The following is a 22,100-nucleotide window of genomic DNA, read 5'->3' on the forward strand; positions in this document are numbered from 1 at the left end:
TTCAAACATCCATCTACCCACATGCACACACACTCTCATGCACCTTCCACATGTGGGCACATGCATGCTCCGTTCCACATACACCCATATATGCAGACCACCCCCACATACATGTATGCACACATGTAACTCCACATTCACACACACATGCATGCCCCTCACAACAGGCATCTGCACGTGTGTGCCCTAACCCACATGCATCTCCACAGGCACATGCGCACATCCATGCATGCATGGCTTTCATGCATCTGCACTCATGTTCCATTCCCTTCAAAACATGTGCAGGAGCAGACACACACACATATCCCACACACACCCCTCTGCACAGCATGGCACCCCTGACCCACATCAGGCACATACCTCCTTCCACTGTGGCTGGTCACTGATGAGACAGTTGTCCAAGTCTGGCTGGGACTTAGTGCCTGTGGTTAGGCCGATCTTCATACCAAAGAAGTAGCTCACCCCGCCCAGATCTACATGCGTGAAAGAGCAGGATGCATGGACAGCACACTGTCAGTTTCGTGCACACACAGGCATTTCACTGTGATTGAGTCACTGGGTTTGCCTGGGGCTTCACACCTGCCTTTCTGAACTGCCCACGCTGTCACCCACAAGGCACACAAGCCACCTCCCACTGGCTGGCAGTGGCACTGAGCGCCAGACCTCCCTGGTAACTGGTTTTCTCTGAGTAACTGAAACAAGGTGCCTCATGCAGCCCAGTAGGAGGAGAAGCAAGGGCAAGGCAGATGAAAGCCAGGGCCTAAAACCCCCTTCACTGGATTCAGGAATAGAAGCCACAGCTCTGGGAAGCCAGCCAGGGTGGGGTAAAGAAACAGTCCTGGTACCAGACTTGCAGGACAGGGTCTAAGCACCAAGTGAATGTTCTTTCCCACAGCAAAGGATTAACTGATTTCTGCTACCTGTGGCTCAGAGGCCAGGGACACTGGACCCGTCCTAGGAAGGCTGTCACCTGATGATGAAATATCTGCTAACTTCCAGCTCCTGGCATCCAGCCCATAGGGCATCTCTTTCCCTCTGTTAACCTAGATTTATTTATCCCTCATATACAGCAGGGAATGACAGGCTTCACACGCACGGATGTTTAAGCCAATAACAGATTGCCTCTGGAGCATCTCATTCTAAGTGTGTTATTGGAAGCAATATTTCTAAAGTGAGCGGCACACCTGCATGTCTTACATTTGTGATTGCAGAGTAGAATTGAACCCTTTTCCCTGCACAGGGCCTCCTCCAGACACGAACTGTGAGAACTGTGAAGCAGTGTGAGATGAGGAGCCCTGGGAACCACATGCAAGTCCTGAGATCCCTCCAGTGTCAGTTTGCTCACTGTAAAACAGCCCAGTGATCCTTATCACCCTATGTGAGTGTCACACTTGAGAGAGGGGTGCAGGCCAGCAGGGACCCTGGCAGCAGGGAGTGCCCCTCCTGTGCAGGGAGAGGGCCCCAGCTGATGGCTGCAGGAGGAGAAACGGGGTTGGTCTGGACTCCTCTGAATTTCCAAGAGAAGGTGGAGAAGCTCCAAAGTCTGTGTCACTGTTGCGCTGCCATGGGATGCAGGTCAAGCTGAGCCTGGTAGCCCTGCTGAAGCTCCCTCCCGACCCCACCCTGTCCTCTGCTCTGCTGTCCTCATCTGGCTGAAGTCTAATGCTATGGCAGCTGGCAGAGGCAGAGTCAGGCATGCTCTACCCCAGCAGGAACTCAACTGCCCTGGGCTGTAGGGGGTGGTCAGCCGGCCTGAGGGTGAAGGCCACTTGCCCTGGGGGGTTGTGCTCAGGGGTGTGACTTTGGGAGGGAAGCAGGGCTCTGCAGGACAAGGAGCCAAGCTCTGGTGTGGCCCCTGTGGAGAGGACTCAGGGAGGAGGATGAGCCTCATGGCCTGGATCTCATCCTGAGCAGCACCAAGCCCACCCAGAGACAGCACAGTCTCCACTCACACCTGCTGGATCCTGGGAAATGGCACGGTCGTGGCACAGACCCAGCGGCTGCTGCAGGTTAAAGGAGGCCGAGGGGACAGGACAGGACTGAACTCCTGCACTCATGGTCCGGGAGCGTCCTAGGGCATGAAGGCCGTCAGCAGACAGTCAGGGCAAGTTGAGTGAGTCTGAGCATTAGACCATGAATGTGTCAGTGCTGATTTGCTGGGACTGCTCTTTGGGGTAGGGGGCAAATCCAGCTGGGGGTCACGACCCCTTGGGTGGTGGCATCACCCACCTGCTGCTGGGCTGGCAGCTCCTACGGGGGTGGCTCTAGTGCTCATCGTTCTCTCCTTGTTGTACTCGCTGATGGTGAAGTCCAGACCATGCTGCAATCTATCATCATTAAGGTCAGTGCCACAGATGTCACTTTGAATGATCATTCTAGCCAGAGTTGGGGTACTCTAGGCCAGGGCCACAAAGAGGACAGCCAGCAAGGGCAGTGGAGTGTGCAGGGGCCAGGCTGTGGTCTGCTGGGACAAGGACAAGGAGTGAGGAGGGAGAAGTGCAGAAGAGTGAAGGGGCATGATCCTGAGGCAGGGAGCCCAGAGTAGCAGGCAGCTGTGCATTAGGATAAATGGATAACAGCAGGATAGCTTGGGGGCCCCCAGCCCCATGTCCCTCCATGCCCCACCCCTGGCTTCTCCCTCTCTTTCTGCCCCTGCTCCTTTTCCTTTGTCTCCCATTCTATCTCCCTGCACCTCTCTCCCTGCCTAAGTCCCCCTGTTCCTCCAGGCCCTTATCCTCCATCTCTCCCTATTCCCGACTCCTCTCTCCAATCCCCAGCTTCCTTCAGTCTTGTCCCTCCTTCCCAGTGCTCCCAAGACTGGGTCACCCTGGTGTCCAGAAAGGTGACACTGCTGTCTGTGTTGTGAAACAAGGTGACCTTCTACTTCCTCACAAAAGCAAAAAATAAAGGGTTTGGCATTCCAGGGTCTTCAGATGTCAGGGAAATCTGAGAGCACTTGCTGCAAGTTGGGAATCCCCGGCACACGGAGACTATTTTAAACACTCCTGGAAGACCTTGTCCATACCCTGTTCTGGGGAACCTCTTTGCCAAACATAAAGGAATTAAGCTTTTGGGAAAAAGTCATTGGGTTCTCTTTTCATAAATCATTATTTAATAAACAAACCTGTCACCAACTTCTCCCAGCACCATGTGGTCTAGGGCTTGGGACGGAGTCTGGGTGACTGAGCCATGGACGTGACATTGCAGAGCTGCTGCCCAACAGAGATTGTGACATGAACCCATGAGCAATTTTCTGTTTTCTAAGAGACACATTGAAAAAAAAAAAAGAAACAGGTGAAAGTAATTTAAAGAATATCTCTTTTAACCTTATATATCCAAAATGTTATTTCAACACATGGGAACAACACTTATTAAGAAGAGAGTTTATATTCTTTTGGGTGTGTGTAGGTCTTTGAAATTTTTACACTTAGACCAAGTGTTGTCTTGGACTGTCCCCATGTCCAGCATCCCATGACCATCTGTGGCTGGTGGTTGTGGAACTGCACAGCTGAAGTTAGGGTGTGTGTGGAGATGGGGAGCAGTGATCAATCACTCAGATGAGGAGAGCAGAGCTGCTCTGCAGGAAGTGAAGTAGAATGGAGGGTAGAGAGAGATGGATGCTACTGGACTCTGGTCAGGGAGGTCTCTATGAGAGTGGAAAGGTGAGAAGAACTGCTTAGACAGGAAACAGCTCCAGGCAGCAGGAACAGTCAGTGCAAAGGCCCTGAGGTGGGGCTGAGTGTGCCTGTTCCAGGAAGAGGAAGCCCCTGGAGGGGATATGAGCAGGGAAGGGAATGACCTGGAGTCTCATAGTAACTGGGGGTGGGGTCAAGTGGAAGATGTAGGGAGACCCCTGGCAGGTGGTAAGGGTTGGCAGTACAGGAAGCAGCAGCTGCGGGATGAATGTGGGAGCCCACGGGCCACTCTTGCTTTTCTCCTGGGAGAGTCATGCCTTGGGGTCCTTTCCTCTGTTCACTGCTTGGAAAACTCATCTGACTTTACAACATCACAGTGAATGAGGTGGGATTTACATACAATAAAATGCCTAATTGTATGTGCCCAACTTGGGGGATTTCATCAATGCATACACCTGTGTTACCATTTTGTCCAGACCTGTGACATCTGCCTTGCCCCAGACAGGGTCCTCCTGCCTCTGCATCCCGCCCTCGTGCCCACCCCACCCTGACAGCCCCCATCTGGCCCTGTAGACTCCTTTGTCACCTGTTCTTGAGCTTCCCAGGAATGGAGTCCTGCAGAGCGAGCCTGGGGGGTGTCTTTCCAGCGGGAAGGCCCCCGAGTTGCTTCATTGCTAGGATTGTGAGTCCTTCTCCCAGACCAGGAGATGTGGTCAGCTGGGTGCTCTGTGGGGTGACAAAGTCCCCAGCTCGGGATGCTGCGGGCCTGGGCTGGAATGTGACTCCAGGAGTTGGGGGGGGGTAGAAGGAGGCTCTGAACAGACAACTGCTTCTTTTGTTGTCTCAAACCCACCCTCTATGCCTGAAGGTGACCCTGTGGCAAATCCCTTATGGTGAAGTGGCAGCTTGGCCAGAAACACCAGGAAACCCTGGGCCTTTGCAAGGCACCCAGAGGACTCTCCCAGGAGTGGTGGAGGTGAGGGTCGGTCAGGGTCAGCCCAGATCTGCTGTCATCCTGGGGCTCAGCCATGGCTGGGGCTGGATCAGCAGGAACCTGGCAGCGGGAACAATATTACTCATGGGCGCTCATATTCAGTGTTAGGATTGGGGAACTTGTTACCCAAGGCCCAGTGACCATCTCACCCCACTGTGAATCCAGTACCCCTAGAAAAGCCATGCACTCCAGCAGATACAGCAGGTGACCCAGGGATGGTGTTTATTGCTAGGAGAGAGGAGGTCTTCAAACACGGCAGCGTGTGATGCCTTCTAGTTAGACAGGAAAGATTGGGAGCTCCACAGATAAGAGAAAGAGGGGTCGGCTCCTGGCCAGGTACTTCGAAGCACAATGGTCATCCCCCAAGTGTGGGGGTTGGTTCTTCTCTGTGGCTCCAGCTTCTTGAGGCCACGGGGCTCCAATCTCAGGAGGATGTGTTGTACAGAGGGTAAGATTAAATAACCACGAATCTTCTGTTTTCTATCACTAGGAAGAAGGTGCAGGTCACTCAGATTGGGGGAGGGTAGTGGTGAGTGGAATGTGGGGGAAGAGGGGCTGGAGTGCTGACCTGCACCCCTGAATGTGATGACATGACCTGTGGTCATCCTCTGTCAGGACACTAGCATGTGCTGCAGGGAGGGTCAGCTGTCTTGATCCAATGACCACTGTAATCCTACCAGGACAGACAGCATTGGTGGGCACTCTTAGGAGTAACGGGAGCCACTTCCAGTGTGGGTGATGGGAAGTGGAAGGTTAGGGTAGCTGGACAGCTGCTCCAGATGTTTGGTGACCTTGGGCAAATGTTTGGCCTTCTCTGGAGAGGTGGGCGGCTTTGTAAATGGTAGTGTCTGACAGTTCCCAACCAACAAGATGAGCGGGCTTCAGGAGTGATGTTTAAGCATGATTGAAAATGACTCAGTAGCCTGCTGTGGTGGTGCACCTGTAATCCCAGCTACTGAGGGGGGCTATGACAGGGGATCCCCTTGTGCCCTGTAGTTCCTGATCAGCCTGGACAACATAGGGAAACTCTGTACAGCATATATCCCATCTTAAAAAAAATAATAAAACATGACACAACTGTGTGTGTCTTGGTTCCTGAAACCTACAGCTTCAAGGACAAAGTAATAGGGACTCAGAGAGAAACAATGGACACAGAACTGAGCCTGGGACCTTCAGCACATATGTAACCTGGAGGAGTCCAGCTGCCCAGGAGGGGACATGTTTCCCTTCTACCAGGTGATGAAAAAGAAAGCTGTGTTCTCCTGGGCTGTGTGGGTGACTATTGATCTCATGATCTGAATTAGTAGAGTGAGAATTTAGGTGAGTGGCAGAAGTTCTCTATAATAAATAAGCAATAATAAGTGATCACTCAACAATGCTATAATAAATACATCATCAAGCACATAAACATCTACTAAAGGTGCAAGTGGTCAGGACAAGTTGGCCAGAGTTCAGATTCTGCACATCTGGGTTTTGAGAAATTAACATTCAGCATCTATGGTAGGAGATTGGACTGAGCAGCCACACAATTTGGTGGTTTCTCAAAGGGGAAGCTCAGAAGCTTCCTTTATGGAGTGCCCGGAGTTCTCTGGGGTCAAGTATGTCCCTTACATACACCATCGCTTCTTCTCCCCTCCCTACCCCCAACCACAAAGGAGAGGCAGATGCTTCTAGACCATGGGCCAACATTGGTATCTCATTTGGCTTTGAGATGATGCCACATCATTAGGAAACTGTGATATTCATGGGGAAGCCTGCTGGTAGCCACTGAAGAATGTGACAAGAGGGGAGTGCCCCGTGTCTGAGGTTTGACTGTTTTGAGCTTCATGGGGGAAAGAGAATCCTTGGGACACTTCTGCTCAGGGACCAGTATGTGAACAGTACTTGTGGTTTTGGATTATAAGTTACCACTGACTTTCTCAAGGAGTGCATTCACCAGAGCAGAGCCAGTGACTGAAGAACCACACAGCCTAGTAAGAGGACAGGGAGAGGCCTCCAGGAGCTCGGGCTGCTGGTTGGTACAGTCTGGGCTCCGCCTGACTCCCTGGGCTGCAGATTGCAGAGGCCTGGCCTCAAGGGAAACAGATGGCTCTGAGGGGGAGACCAATCCCCTTGGCATCTCTGGGTGGTCAGAGTTTCCTTTCTAATACTGTTTGGGTCACTGTTGGCACTTCCCTGTCACTGTTTGCGTAACCTTAAATATAGATTTCCTTAGCAAAGTGCAGTGACTGTGGAGAGTGGTTCCTGTTACTGCTTGGAATCCTGTTAAACTCAATCACTGAGTACTGGAGCTGGGGCCAGAGGCCATCAAGACAGCCCTGCCTCCTCCTGTGGCCCTGCCTGCCCTCTCCTACCTGTCACAGAGGAGCTGGATCCAGCAACAGGACTCACCTTTACCAAACCTTAGTTAGGCTCTTCTAAGCCTTGTTCTCCCCTAGTCCTCAACCCTAGTCCCCAGCCTCTACCTCCTGTTGTTGCAAGGGCTCCATTGCCCAGTTTTAGGAAAGAATCCTGCTAAGTGAGTTTAGAAAGAATCTCCCCACAGTTGGTATCTGATCACTCTCAACATCTGATCAAGTTCCTCATTTCTCAACTTTGATGTCTAAGGCTTTGTCCTGCCTTCAGCAAGAATTCTGTTAGGTCAATTTAGCCAGAAACTCCTATCTTTGATGTCTCTGCTTAGTAATTTTTTTATCTATTAACCCTGCTCCCCCTGCTCCTTGTCTATAAATTCTCACTTGCCCTTTATATATTCATAGTTGAGCTCTCTTCCCTTTATTGTGAAAGTGTTGACCCTATTGCAATTGTCTTGAGTCATCTCAATCAAGCTCAGTCTTCCAGCAGTGAAGCTCCTCATCCCCCTGCCCATGACGTCATCACTGGATGCCCTGCAGGCACCACCAGTTCAGTATGACCATTGACCACCATTTTGCTCATAGACCTGCCCCTCGACTGGTGTCCCCATCTGTGTTAGTAGCCCCATTCTTGCCCATGGCTGTGACAAGAGACATATTTGTGACAAGACAAGATATTCATTCTCTTGGTGCTTCTGTTTCCTGATTTGTAAAACAGGAATGACAATGATGACAATGGGCTGTGTAATAAGGAGCTGCGTGATCTCACTGGCCTATGGCAGTGACCAGTTATTTTGCTCGCATCTGCAGCCCAACTGGGAGTCACTGACCTGGGATGGGATTGTCTGGGCTGGCTCTGCTCCACGTCTGTCATCCTTCTCCAGGGACCAATGGTGGACATTTTTCATATTCTCACATGGCAAGAGCAGTGTGCAAGAGGGCAAGCTGAATTGCACAAACTTGTTTCAAACTTCTGGTTACTTTACACTTGAAACTCCTTTGGCTAAAGCAAATCACATGGCACAGCCCAAAGGGAAGTGGTGCAGAAGTGCACTTTGCCATGGAGAGTGGGGTACAGGGAGTGCGTATTTTAAACAAGAGTCTAATGAGCCGCAGTAGTGTACCAAATAGTTTCATAGGGGTGTCAGGAAAACGAAATGAAATGCTTGTGAGGTGATAGTGCAGGGCCTGACATATCGATTGATTGATCAACTGATCTCATCTGTCTAATCTATGTCTATATCTGTGTATCAAATCTATCTCTGTATCCATCCATATAACGTGTTTCCACTCTATTCCTCATCTTGCCCCAGACAATAATAATTAAAGCTCTGTAAAATTCTCTGCATTGTATTTTCAACGTGTCTTTCACACTGTCACAGCTATGAGAACGCTCATGGATGTCTCGTGACTGTCTGATCTTTGAAGAATCTTCACTCTACTCTGTGCCTCCATTCCTCTGCTGTCCTACCCACCACAGCAAATCAGATGGTGATCCTCGGTTCACAGCCTCCCATGGCTTCCGAGTGTCCCTAAATTGAAACTGATGAGTACTTGGCATCTAAACCTGTCCTTGCCCTCTCTGGTGCATCCTGCAAGTAAGTAGGCTCTGGCCTGGCCTGAACTTTGGGGTGAGAGTGTGGACTGTTCTGCACCTAGAAATTTCCTGACAATCTTAAGTGCACCTGGTCCTGCACCTATTTGACATCTTTTGAAAGGCTCATCCTCTGGGGCAGCTTGATGGCTTTGACAGCTGTAGTACTATAGAAAGAGTATGTAAGCCAGTGAGAAGGCAGATGGAGAGCATGAAAGGTAGGCTGGATTCAGAAGGAAAGAGCTGCGCTCCAGCCGCCCCGTGGCAGTTGCAGACACCAGCTGAAACCACAGTCTATGGGGGAGGGGCTTTCCCCTCTCTCGACCCCACGTGGACTGTGGGTCTTTCCTGGGAGAGCTGTTCAGAGCATCCTGTATGCATTACCTGCTGCTGCAACAGAAGCACCCTGAATCTTTCAGCCACCCTGAATCTTCCTGGCTGAAAGTCACGTGACAGGTGGATTCTCAGGACTCTGGAGCTGTCCGCGGCTCTTCCGCTGGTCTTGCTGGGTTCACTCGCGGGCTTCATTCAGGCGGGGAGGGCTGGGAGTGTGCTCAGCAGGCACAGTGGGCATCCCTTTCCAGGTGGTCTTTTATCCTCAAGAAGGTTAGAGGATACTTTTACATGAAGACGAGTTCCAAGACCGCATTGCAGGAGCCCAGCGCCCAGATGTGGTCTGGCCCCAACCATTGCAGACTCCTGCCAGCTGATGTCTCATTCGTCAAAGCAGGTCACGTGGCCAAGCCCAGACTCAGAGGGGGTGGGGCCTCACAGAGCGAGGGGCAAGGCCCGGTGCATTGTGGGTGTTTCCTGTGTCTACCTCCATTCCCTGCACAGAATCCAGGAGATCTACAATCCTGGACCAATCTGATGTCAGAAAATACAGATTTTTATAGATGGCTGTTTGAGGAAAATTTGGCTTCCCGTAATATCTGGATTGAGGTGAGGTGTCCAGAGGAAGGCAATGAAGCCCAGGAGTCAGGAGCTGAGTTTACTCCATCCCTCTCCAGATTGGCTTAGAAAGTTCTAAATATCTGAGAAATAATCAAGCAGAAATAGAGTAGCCAACCTGGGAGTGCCCAGTCCTGCTTCTGTTGTTTCTCTCCTGCATCACTTCATCAAAACTAAAGGTGGATTCCAGCTTCTTTAAATATTGTTTTCTTACCTAAAGCAGTAGCCCTTCCTAGGTCCTTCTCATGCCCTTGGCCTCTCTATTTTTCAGCATGTCACTTTCGGGTTAGGGCATGGTGTATGAGGGAGAGCTGGGCTCTTCCTGCCACATTGCTTTGCTGTCATGATGTAGTGTTTGGGTCCAGCACCTCAGCAGTGAGGAGAGCACACAGGGCTGTGTTTCCCACAAGCCATCAGGATCACTTATGTGTATCTGGGAAGAGTTAAATGCTGTCTTGTGTCTCCCAGACATGGGCACCAGTCAGGAATTGCTAAAAGGAAACAACTAAACCTCTTGTTTCTAGTCTTTCCGAAAATTAGTTTATGAGATAGTTAGAATATACACCCCCATCAGATCTCATGCTGAATTCCAATCCTGCGTTGGAGGTGGGACCTGGTGGGAGGTGTTCGGGTCGTAGTTTCTGATCCCTCACAGCTTGGTGTTGTCCTCACAATAGTTGGTGAGTTCTCTAGAGATCTGGTTGTTAAAAGCATGTAATATCTTTCTCTAGGTCTCTCTCTTGATCCTTCCCTTCACCCTGTCTATCTAGAAAGAGGGACCAGGAAAGGTCACTCTGAGGATGTGGCATGGGAGCTGGGCTCTGCAGGAGGAGAAGCTGCCAGCTGCAGAAACCCGAGGGAGGGGTGTTTCTGGTCAAGAACAGCATGAACTGGGCTTGAGGCAGAACTTATCTTAACCTGTGGAAGCTCCTGAATGGAGTATCAGGGACTGGCAGGCAGGAGAGGTAAGAAGATTGGGTTTGGTGAATGAGCAGATGTCAGTTCCCACCATGGGGAAGAATTTGTATTTTACTCAAAATGTAATGAGAAGGCTTTGAAATGATTTACTGGGAAGTAACATGACACCGTATATGTTATTAGAAGGCTGACATGGCCACACAGAGGTAACAAGCTTTTAGTCAATGAGAATGGGAGGGTGGAGAACAGTCAGGAGGACACTGTAGTCATCCAGGAAAGGGAGGACAGTGACCTGGGCCAGTGCAGTGGCCAAGAAGGGGAGCACAGGAGACTCAGGATGCCTGTGAGAGGCAACGGGACAGGACTTGCTGAGGGCTGGGGTGATGGTGCAGACGGAAGGAAAAAACAGAACTCCAGCCCAGGCCTGACCACAGGGCAGGAAAATTACTAAGCTTGAGGAGATATGAGGATGAGCAGATTGTCTGGGCTTGGGCCTCAGGGAAGATTTGGGAGCCGTCCTCAGAGATTTTTGGGACATCATTTGCATACAACTGTGGATCTCAAATGCCAGCCCATGGATCTATTACTGAAGTGCCAGGGGCTTAGTCTAGGATTCATTCCTTGCAGCACAGGAAGCCAAACACTGAGACAACAAGTATTGCCAAGGAAGAAGGCTGTAATCAGGAGCTGCAGCTAAGGAGATGGAAGATCAGTCTCAAATCCATCTCCCCATATGACTAAAATCAGGGATCTATATAGCAGGGGAGAAATGTACCCACATTCAGGAAAACAGGATTAGGGAAGGGTAAGGAATAGGAGATTGTAAGCAGGAATCATGACGGGTGAAGGGTCTGGCATCTCATCGTGCAGATGCTGTGATTTGGTGAGTGTCAGTTCCCTGATGCTATCTGGGAGCCCTGAAGTTTGATTTCCTGAGCAAGGAACTCAGAGAAGACACATGTGAGTTTCTCAAGTTTTAAGACTGAAAGGGTCAATTTCTATGTTTATTCAAAAGAAACCATAAATATCAGTTCTATGGGCCAGTTGGGCCAGTTTCAACTCCCTTTCTATTTATCCATTTCCAAATCATGGGGAGTCTGGTCGCTGATCTTTCTGACTGCTTCATGCTGAAGACAAGGGTTGTAGAATAGGGGCTAAGAGCCAGCCCACTTCTGGGGGCTGTTGTGTGTTCAGCAGTGCAAAGAGCAAGGCCTATTTCCTGGGAAGATTTGTCTCTTGGCAACTGGGGTCCCCTTGGCCACAAGTGAGTTTGCTAAGTTGGTGGAGGGTCTTTGAACTCTATTTTGTCCCATACTATTGCTGGAGTGGTGTACTACACTTCCTGCCACGGTTCATCCTGTTCCTCCGTGGAAACCCTATGGCCAAGGGACTTACAGTTGAGAGACTTCCAGCCAATTAAATGTTCTAGGTAAGACAGCAGTGGAGCTGGGCAGATGCTCATAACCCATAAAACACCCTTTAAGTAACTTAAGAGCTGAAAACTAAAAGCTAAAAAGTAGGGTTGCAGAATTGATTGTGACACAAAAGGAATTTCCTTTGCCATTTAAGAGGCCACACCCTGACCTGGGAGGAGGCCCAGCCCCCCAGGCTCCCGAGCTGAGTTGTCTTCAGCATTGGCCACGAATAGTGAGTTCCTGTAAAGGTCTACGTAAGGACATACACAACCACCACAAAATAATATGCGTAACTAAATTTATCTCTCAGAATCAGCCCTTACAATCTTACATGCCCAGCTTTTCCACAATAGTGCCTAGGCCTAGAAGGACTGAATAGTTCTAATTTCTGGCTCCGTGTCTCCTGAAAGCAGTTCATTTTGATTGCCACCTTCTCCTGACTCTGAAGGTGAGGCTTTGACTAGTGTCAGTGTTCAACAGTTAGCAAGAGTTGATGCCTTTTTCAGACCTAGGAGTCAAAACCCTATAACTTAACAGTACAAGGATTAGTTAATAGGATGTTTGTCAAAGATGCTAAAAGGCTCAAGACAATCAAAACAGAATCATAGGTCATTGTAAATTAATAGCTATTCATTTAACCAAAGTGATCACCAAAAGACCTTAAAAGCAATGTAGAAATAGAATTAAAGGAGCACTCTACCTGTAATATGCACATAGATGACTTTTGCTGTAAAAATAAATTTCTGTCTGTAGCACAAAAGATCAAGTATACTATATACATTGTGACAAAAACAGAAGCCAAAACTTAATGAAATGTTTACACACATACAAAAGTATATTCATACATTTGTGGTTCCATTTACTAATACTGCAGAAAGTTCCATCATTCTCTCTAAGATATCATAAATTAAAACACTGTGATTTTGTGTCTGGTGGTTACTCTCTGCAGCACTTCAAACCACTGTATTAAAGTCGTTAGGTTACTCCTTGCATATATGTAATTGCTAGCATTCTCATGGCTGAATTTTGACTGAGCGTGAAAAATATGATAGGTCCTCTGCCAAACATATCCAAGTAAGACAATTTAGCTTTTTCTCCATCATTAAAAACAGTGATAAACACAAATATCAGTTTTGGAAATTTAGTATGAGGATAAATAATCTCCTTTCACTTAAATATTATACAACAAAATAGAAACAAAGCAACAACAAACACATGATAATTTCTTTTCAGCTATTTTAAAAGAGCATCATCACACATTTTCAAGATTGATTTCTAGATAGAGTACTGACAGCTGATTAGGTAACTTCCACCATTAGAAGTCTTGTACATATTTTGTTTTCAAGCACACACAAGAAAGCCCAACAGTGACAAAAGGCTTGCGATCCAAAATCATTAGAAAGTGTAATTTTTTAAAAATTACTACTTAAACAGTGAATGTCAGTGGTAAACACAACAAAAGTAGTTTGAGGGAAATCCCAGTCAATATAACTTCCTCAAGGACATGGCCAGTCTTTCTGAACATTAAAACTTTGTACCCATGTCACAGTTTTTCTTCATTATGTAAAGGAAAAGATCTGAAACCAACTCAAATTATTGATTGAATTATCTTGGAAATGAACACCATTTAAACGCTTTTATTCTCACCTACTTTTCCAAAGAACAAAATAAGTAAAGTATTACTTATCTTCAGAACTTACAAAAATGAGTTTGTTTTTGGCCAGAAACCTCAAAGCTCTTTTAGCACTCTGGGTTATCAGAGGTAAGGAAAACCAATTCAGTTTTAAGTGGCTGGCGTGCTCTATCATTGTTGGAAGCTTGACAAAGGTAGTTTAGAAATTGTAGATAAGTGGAGCAAATTATGACTTATTGGAAATGCATAGGGAACAAAACAACTATAAATAGAACCTAGTACAAGCTCTCCATTAGAAACTCAAAAACATCAATGGCTTTATATCTGCAAATAAATGAAAATTAAATGTAAAAAATCCCAGGTGTGGTGACTCACACCTGTAATCCCAGCACTTGGGAGGTTGAGGCAGGAGGATGGCTTATGGCCAGGAATTTGAGACCAGCCTGGGCAATGTAGCAAGACCCTGTCTCTACAAAAATAAAAAAAAATTAAATAAAAGTTAAAAAAAAAAAAAAGGTAAGCCAACCCTAAATTTATCTCCTACTCAGTTTACCTTAGAAGCCACAGGTTATCCAGAGCCTACAATAACAAATGATGGGTATTTTTTTTCAGATGTACAAATTAATGTATTTTAGTCCAGCAACACCACTAAATTCAAACACTTACTTCAAGCACGTGGTCAGTATTGTAGTGCTAGTACTATCTACACAGAATAGCAAATGCAGTGTGAAATAAAGCAATGCAAGCATTTATGTAAAATTTGGCTCCATGCTAAATCTGGCTTCATGTTTAACTATAAGAGAATTGTTGAAGTATCAATGTATCTCTTTACAATATTTCTTATTTTACCTTCATCAATAGTAAGAGCTTTAACTATTAACAATGCTAATTACCTAAATTTCTCCAATTTTTATCAGGTTTTAAGTAATATTTTACTATCGAATCTTTTCAACTTTCTATTTTCTCTGTATGTCCATGAAGATAGACACAGGAAGAAACTACACATTATTTAACTTTTGATTTAGACAAAATTATTATAAACTACACATTACTATAAGAAACTACACATTACTTAACTTTTGAATTAGATACAATTATATATTAACTACAATTCTTATTCTTAGTAACCTTAAATCTTAGTGAAAACCTAGGAAGCAAGAAATCCTAAACTGCCTATCAGATATTGGCATTTTATAGATGAGAACCATTTCACAGTTTTTAAAAACATGTTTCCCCATATCATCATCCTTTCTTAATTGGAAATGACCCAGACATCCAAGGAGCATCTGTTATTCAACCCAAAATCACTTTAACGTTTTAAACTACACACAAAGTTTACCTACAAGCATTTATCCCATTTATATGTACTCAAAGATTATCTAGATTCCTTCTGAAAACTGAGACATTAAACAAAGCTAGTCATCATATCGACTTATTTCCTTGTCAACCACTGTTTTTTTTTTTTTTTTTTTTTGAGACAGAGTCTCGCTTTGTTGCCCAGGCTGGAGTGCAGTGGCGCGATCTTGGCTCACTGCAACCTCTGCCTCCTGGGTTCAAGTGATCCTCCTGCCTCAGCCTCCTGAGTAGCTGGGACTACAGGTGTGTGCCACCACGCCCGGCTAATTTCTTTTTTTTTTTTTTTTTGGTATATATTGGGTTTTCACTGTGTTAGCCATGATGGTCTCGATCTCCTGAGTTCATTATCTACCCACCTTGGACTCCCAAAGTGCTGGGATTACAGGCATGAGCCACTGTGTCCGGCCATAAGCCACTTTTTTTTTTTTTTTCTTGAGACGGAGTCTCGTTCTGTTGCCTGGGCTGGAGTGCCGTGGCATGATCTCGGCTCACTGCAACCTCTGCCTCCCGGGTTCAAGCTATTTTCCTGCCTCAGCCTCCCGAGTGGCTGGGACTACAGGTGCCTGCCACCACACCTGGCTAATTATTGTATTTTTAGTAGAGACAGGGTTTCACCATGGTGGTCAGGTTGGTCTCGAACTCCTGACCTTGTGATCCGCCCGCCTCAGACTCCCAAAGTGCTGGGATTACAGGCCTGAGCCACCGTGCCCAGCCCAACCACTTTTTAATAGTCTATGAATATCTGGTATGTACCTAAGAATCTTGAAGTTTAACATATGGATATTTTCACCAATAACTAAGAAGATCCAGCTGTCTTTATTAAACCAACACTAAATTAGTCTTCTTCATCAAAAAATCACATGAACAAGGATCATTTTGTTTTTGCTAGATTTATATTTTTATAACTTTCTGTGTAAACCCTGACCTCAAAATATCTAGTAGAGACAAACACAAAACCCAGACAAAAATGTATGTTGACCATTCTGAAGACACATCTGTTTTAATTTTACAAATAATTTTAAAGCCAGGTTTTTTATTAAAGATCTACTTAAGTCATATGAACTTAAAAATTTTATGGTCTGATTTAAATAATTTATGAGTGCTCTTTTATTTATAAGCAAATTTATCAGATATAATATATAACATAAAAAAGGTACATAGACATAAACACATCTAATCATGTACACACACAAAAAACACAAGATCCTGTAGGTTTTACCTCAAAAATCTAGCAACACAAACTTACTGGTTTAAGATACTGTTCACGTCTAAGCTTTTTTTACCTCATAGGTAATCCAATGAAGGCTCTGAATCAAAATTTAGGGTAAACTCATTTTCATGGCAGTTTGATTTTTTAAAAGCCAAACCTCCCCGGACTCTAAGGAATACCGAGGCCAAGCAACACCCCAGAAGAACATCATGTACTAAGCAGGCCCCATAAACAACAGCATAAAGCCTGATTACACACAACTCCATCCCGCATTCCCATTCAACAGCAAACTCCAGATTCCAAAGAATATTGGGGCCTAACAGTATTACAAAAGATTATCAGTTTAGCAAATTTTGATTTCCCATGACTATATGAACACACACATATGAACAATCACCAAAACACAATTCAACTGTTGCAGTAACAAATAAGCCTCAAGAATGTTTAAACAGAAACAGCCAGATGGTTTTCCTCTCTGAGTTAGTTGCACTTATCTAACCTGCAAATGGAAATTCCCTTAGAATTTTCCAGATTGAGGGAGCAGATCCCACTCTCTGGGCCCAAAAAGACACTCACCCATCTGGACACAGATGTCAGATTTCAAAGGCTGTTCTTCCTGGGCAATCAGAAACTTGGTTGGGGCCAGGAGCAGTGGGCCATATAGAGACTGCAACCCACCTCCAGCCAAAAGTAGATGGGCAGCAACTTAGGGGACTTTCCAAAACTCTCCTTCCCCACATAGCCAAGCCACGAGCAACACTTTCCTGGTGAGGAAACCAAAATCTGGTACCACAATGCAGGGGGTTCCATCTAAGTTCTGTTACTTCCTGCACAGAAAGTCAAACATGGAGACAACAAGCATTGCCAGGAAGAGGGCTTTAATTGGGTGCCACAGCAGAGGAGATGGGAGACCAGTCTCAAATCATTTTTCTTACCCACTAAAATAAGGGGTTTATATAGTAGAGAAGAAATGTAACTACATGCAGGAAAACAGGAACTGGGGAGGGTTAAGGAAGAGGAATTGGTGAGCCGAAGTCATGACGGTTGAGGAATCTGGCATCTCATTGTATGGAATGCTGATCTGGTGAGTTTCAGTTCCTTGATGCGGAAGGTACATTTCCTAAGGAAGTCAGATAAGACAAATGTAAGTTTCTCAAGTTTTAAGACTGAGAGGGCCAATTTCTGTCTTCATTCAAAAGAAACCATAAATACCAGTTTTATGGGACAATTGGGCTGGTTTCATATCCTGCCTAGGAGTCAGGTGCAGGGCAGGGGATCCTTCGTTTTCATGATGACCCCCATTTTGGGTGGCACCAAAATGACTTTCTATTATGAAATAGTGATCGTAGAACTTTTTCTTTGCCAATCATATTTGGAAAATCAAAATATTTGCAATTGTTAGTCTCAAATAGCACCGGCGACAGGAACCTACAGTCTGCAACTTGTGGCATGGCAAGTGCCTGAGAAGAACCCTTGGGCTGTGCCAGAGTTGGCAGGGAGGGGTGGGCTGTTGGGCCCTGAGATGGAGGGTGTCTGAGGAGAACTACGGAAGGAAGAGGCTTGCAGAGTGGGCAACCCCCTCCCCCACAATAAAGGAGAGGATGATATGCTGAAATATCAAATGTGAAGGTGAAGACAAGAAGAAAATCCTCCAAGGTGGCAGATAAACCACAAAGCTAAAGGGCAATTCCTGCTCCCACAGCCACCTGCCCTGTAAATCCTGCTCAGTTCATGAGTTTGCAGAGAACCTTTGTAAGTTGGAGCCTGCATCCTCCACTTCACCATCTTTACCACCAGAGGGCAACATTCACCCACGGATGACTAGCCCCTCCGGCACCAGCTACTCCAACCTCATGTTGGTGAGCAGGCTCTGAAGGTGGCCCTGGGGTTGACATAGGGTCTGCCTTGGAGGAACAAGCTTTGCAAACTAAATACTTCCTGAGTGCTGTTCTGGGTTCTGCAGAGTTCCCTCTGCTTGGCTCTGTCCTTGCTACTCTGGGGCTGCCTGGGCATGCAGGGTTTTATTGATTAGAGCAATTCCCAGTGGATGGCCCAGCCTCCTGTTCCTGCAGTGCTCCCCACTGGCCTTGCTAGACCTTCACAAGGCAGGTGACAATGAAGGTGTTGATACCCCATTGATGGTGGCAGTGGGCCATCTAGAACAGCCACTGTGAGGATGCCAGTTGCAGCAGGAGAGGCACAGCTGGGGCTGCATGCTCTACAGAGCTGGTGGGGGGCCAGGAACAGGTGGGAGCCCCATGCTCCCAGGCACAGCTGTGGCCACCCAGCTGCAGCTCCAGACCTGGGCATCCCTGTGCTCTCAGGGCCCAGGAAGTCCCCAGCCCTGTCAGGTTCAGAAGTGCCTGCTCCTGCTCCTTGGCCTTTCCCTGCTCCTGGCACCTGTTCAGCTGCACAGCAAAGTTGTAACTGAGCCTGGGAGCTGTCATGACCCAGCTGGGTATTTGGGCACTTGGGGCAGTGCTGACATGCCAGCCCTCTGCCATTTCAGGCCCCTCAGGACTTTGGGAGCTGAATAGCATGGAAGGGCTGCTGGTGGGGGCTGAATGCAGCTCAGCATGGGCTTGCAGGCACCGTTTAATATGAACAGCCTGGGCGTCGTGGATGGCATGTTGATGGTGGGAGGCAGACAGTTTCCTGGGCAGAAAGGGATGGTTCCCTGGTGATTTCCCACTTTCAAGCCAGGGACAGCCTGAAGCCTTGGAATCAGGGTGTGAGTTCTGGGTGGAGGCTGCAGCCCAGAGTAAGAACTTATGGTGCTTTTTTTTGCACCTGCCCATAACCACCCATGGACCAATCAGCACACACTTCATTCATTCTGAGCCTATAAAAACCCCAGACTCAGCCAGACATCAGGACTACTAGCTGTGGGAAGGAACTACCCACTTCAGGTCTCCTCAACTCCCTGGGACAACCTGTCTGCAGAAAGGAGCTACCTACCATGGTTCTCCTTTCCACTGAGAGCTGGACACCCCTGGGGCTGACCTGCTTGCAGAAAGGAACTACCCATCTTGGATCTCCTGAAAGCTCTTCTGTCACTCAGTGAAGCTCCTCTCCACCTTGCTCACCGTCCAGTTGTATGCATACCTCATTCCTCCTGGATGTGGGACAGGAAATCAGGAACTGCCAAATGGCAGGACTGCAAGAGCTGTGAGGGCAGAAATGTCCCAACTTACCACGTTGCGGGTGATGAGGAGAGAAGAGCTGCGGCCATTCTGGGAGCCTGGACCTCAGGGTTCCCTGAGCCAGGACTGGGATATGCTTTAACACCCTGTTTGGGGCTCTGTGGTTCCTGGCATCTCTGAGCTTTCAGGTACCACCACATTTCCCTTGTCCAGGTGCTGGTGCCTGCAGTGGAAGCTGCTTGCAGTATGTCTGGTCCAGTCACAGCCCCACACAGAGCCGGTACCTATGCCAGCACCTGGAGCTGCCTGCCCATTGCAGTCAACATACCTGGCTGTGCACAGTGGCCTGACCCTGTGCTCTTTTGCTTACATACCCCTGACTGCACTGCACCTGGCTCACCCTTGGCAGGTGTGGGATCTGGGCCACAGTGTGAGCTGAGCACAGCCTGAGAGACCAAGTGGGTGGAATGAGCCCAGTGGGTGCAAGTAAAACCTGAGTAGAGGTGCCACGAGACACAGAGGTTTCTAGCTGGCAAAGTGACACCCTAAAGCTCCTGTGACACTATAGCCAAGCCTGGTTTCTGTCCTGTCTTCCACTCTTTCTCCTCTCACCCCTGTTTTAGCACTCTTTCTCTTCCTTCCTTCCCTCCCTCTTTTCTGAAGCTGCCCATCTCCTTCCTGTTCATAGTAATATCCAGGGGTTAGAGGCATGACTTCCAGGGAAAAAATCTGCTTTTCTTCCTCTGATTAACAAAACACATGATCCCGTAAACAAAATTAAGAACAAAATCATGATCATATCAGTAGAGGTAGAAAGGCATTTGATAAAACTTCAGCATCACTCATGCCAAAAATCTCTTAACAAACTGGACATAGAAAGAACATCCCTCAACATAATAAAGGCCATATATGACAAAGTCATAGTCAACATCATATATAAGGGGGAAAAGTTGAATTCATTCACTCTACAAACTGGAACAAGTCAAGAACGCCCACTTTCACCACTCATTCAACACGGTTCTGAACACAGTCCTGGAAGTTCTTGCCACAGCAATCAGACAAGGGAAAGAAGTTAAAAGGCATCCCAATGGGAAAAGAGGAAGTGAAATCTCCCCTGTTCACTGATGATATATTCTTATATCTAGAAAGCCCTAAATACTTCACCAAAAATCTCTTAGATTTGTTAAATAAATTCAGTAAACTTTCAAGATACAAAATTCAAGATACAAAAACGTACAGAAATCAGTAGCGTTTCTACACATCAATAACAATGTAGCTGAGAACCAAGTCAAGAAGCAATCCCATTTATAGTAGCTATCAAAAACTAATGAAATACCTGGGAATATATTTAACTAAGCAGGTGAAAGGTCTCTGTAATGAGAACTATAAAATATTGAGGAAAGAAATCATAGATAGCACAAAGAAATTGAAAAACATTATATGCTAATGGATTGGAATAATCATTATAGTTAGAATGACTTTAATGCCCAGAGAAATGTACAGATTCAACGCAATTCCCATCAGTCACCAGTATTATTTTCATGGAATTAGCAGAAAACAATTCTAAAATTCACATGGAACCAAAAAAGAACTCAAATAGCCAGAACAAGTCTAAGCAAAAGAACAAAGCTGGAGATATCACATCACCTCATTTCAAATTATACTACAATGCTACAGTAACCAAAACAGCATGGTACTGGTATAAAAATAGACACATGAATCAATGAAACAGAATAGAGAATGTAGAAATGAAGCCACATACCTACAACCAACTTATCTTAGACAAAGTCAGTAAAAATATGCACTGAGGAAATGACACCATAGTCAATAAGTGGCACTAGGAAAATTGGACAGCCATATGCAGAAGAATGAAACTAGACCCATGCCTCTCACCATATATAAAAATTAGCTTAATATGGGTTAAATAAATAAACATAAGAGACAAAACTATTAAAATATCCTACAAGAAAACTTAGGAACATCTTTTGGACATTGGGCTAGGCAAAGAATTAATGAGCAAGTCCTTAAAAGGACATAACAAAAACAAAAATAGACAAATGGAACTTAATGAGACTAAAGAGCTTCTGCACAGCAAAAGAAATAATCAATGGACCAGGCATAGTGGACTTCACCTATAATACCAGCAGTTTGTGAGGCTGAGGTTGAAGTATTGCTTGAGGCTATAAGTTTGAAACCAGCCTGGACAACATAGTGAGACCTCATCTCTAAAAAATAATGAAAAATTAGCCAGGCCTGTGGCTAGCACCTGTAGTCCTAGCTACTCTGGAGGCTGAAGGAGGCTCACTTGAGTCCAGCAGTTAGAGGCTGCAGTTAGTTATGATCACATCACTGCACTATAGCCTGGAAAACTAACAGAAACCCTGTCTCAAAAAAAAAAAAAAAAAAGAAAGAAAAAGTAAAATAAAAAAGAAACAAACAATAATTATTACTACAGCAAAATCAATAGAGTAAATAGACGGCCTAAGATTAGGGAAAAAATATTTGCAAACTATGTGTCTGACAATGGGCTAATATCCAGAATCTACAAGGAACTTAAACAACTCTACCAGAAAAAGAAACAAACAAACAAATTACCCAATTGAAAGGTAGGCAAAGGACATGTACAGACATTTGTCAAAAGAAGCCATACAAACAGCCAACAAAATATGAAAAAATACTCAACATCAGTAATCATCAGAGAAATGCAAATTAAAACCACAATGGGATGCCATCTTACACCAGTCAGAATGGCTACTATTAAAAAGTCTAAAAGCAACAGATGTTGGCAAGGATGTAAAGATAACACTTACGCACTGCTGGTGGAAATATAAATTAGTACAACTCCTATGGAAAACAGTATGCAGACTTCTCAAAGAACTAAAAATAGAACTACCCGT

This window comes from Trachypithecus francoisi, unplaced genomic scaffold, assembly GCF_009764315.1.
Source record: "Trachypithecus francoisi isolate TF-2019V2 unplaced genomic scaffold, Tfra_2.0 Lachesis_group21, whole genome shotgun sequence".
NCBI lineage: Eukaryota > Metazoa > Chordata > Mammalia > Primates > Cercopithecidae > Trachypithecus > Trachypithecus francoisi.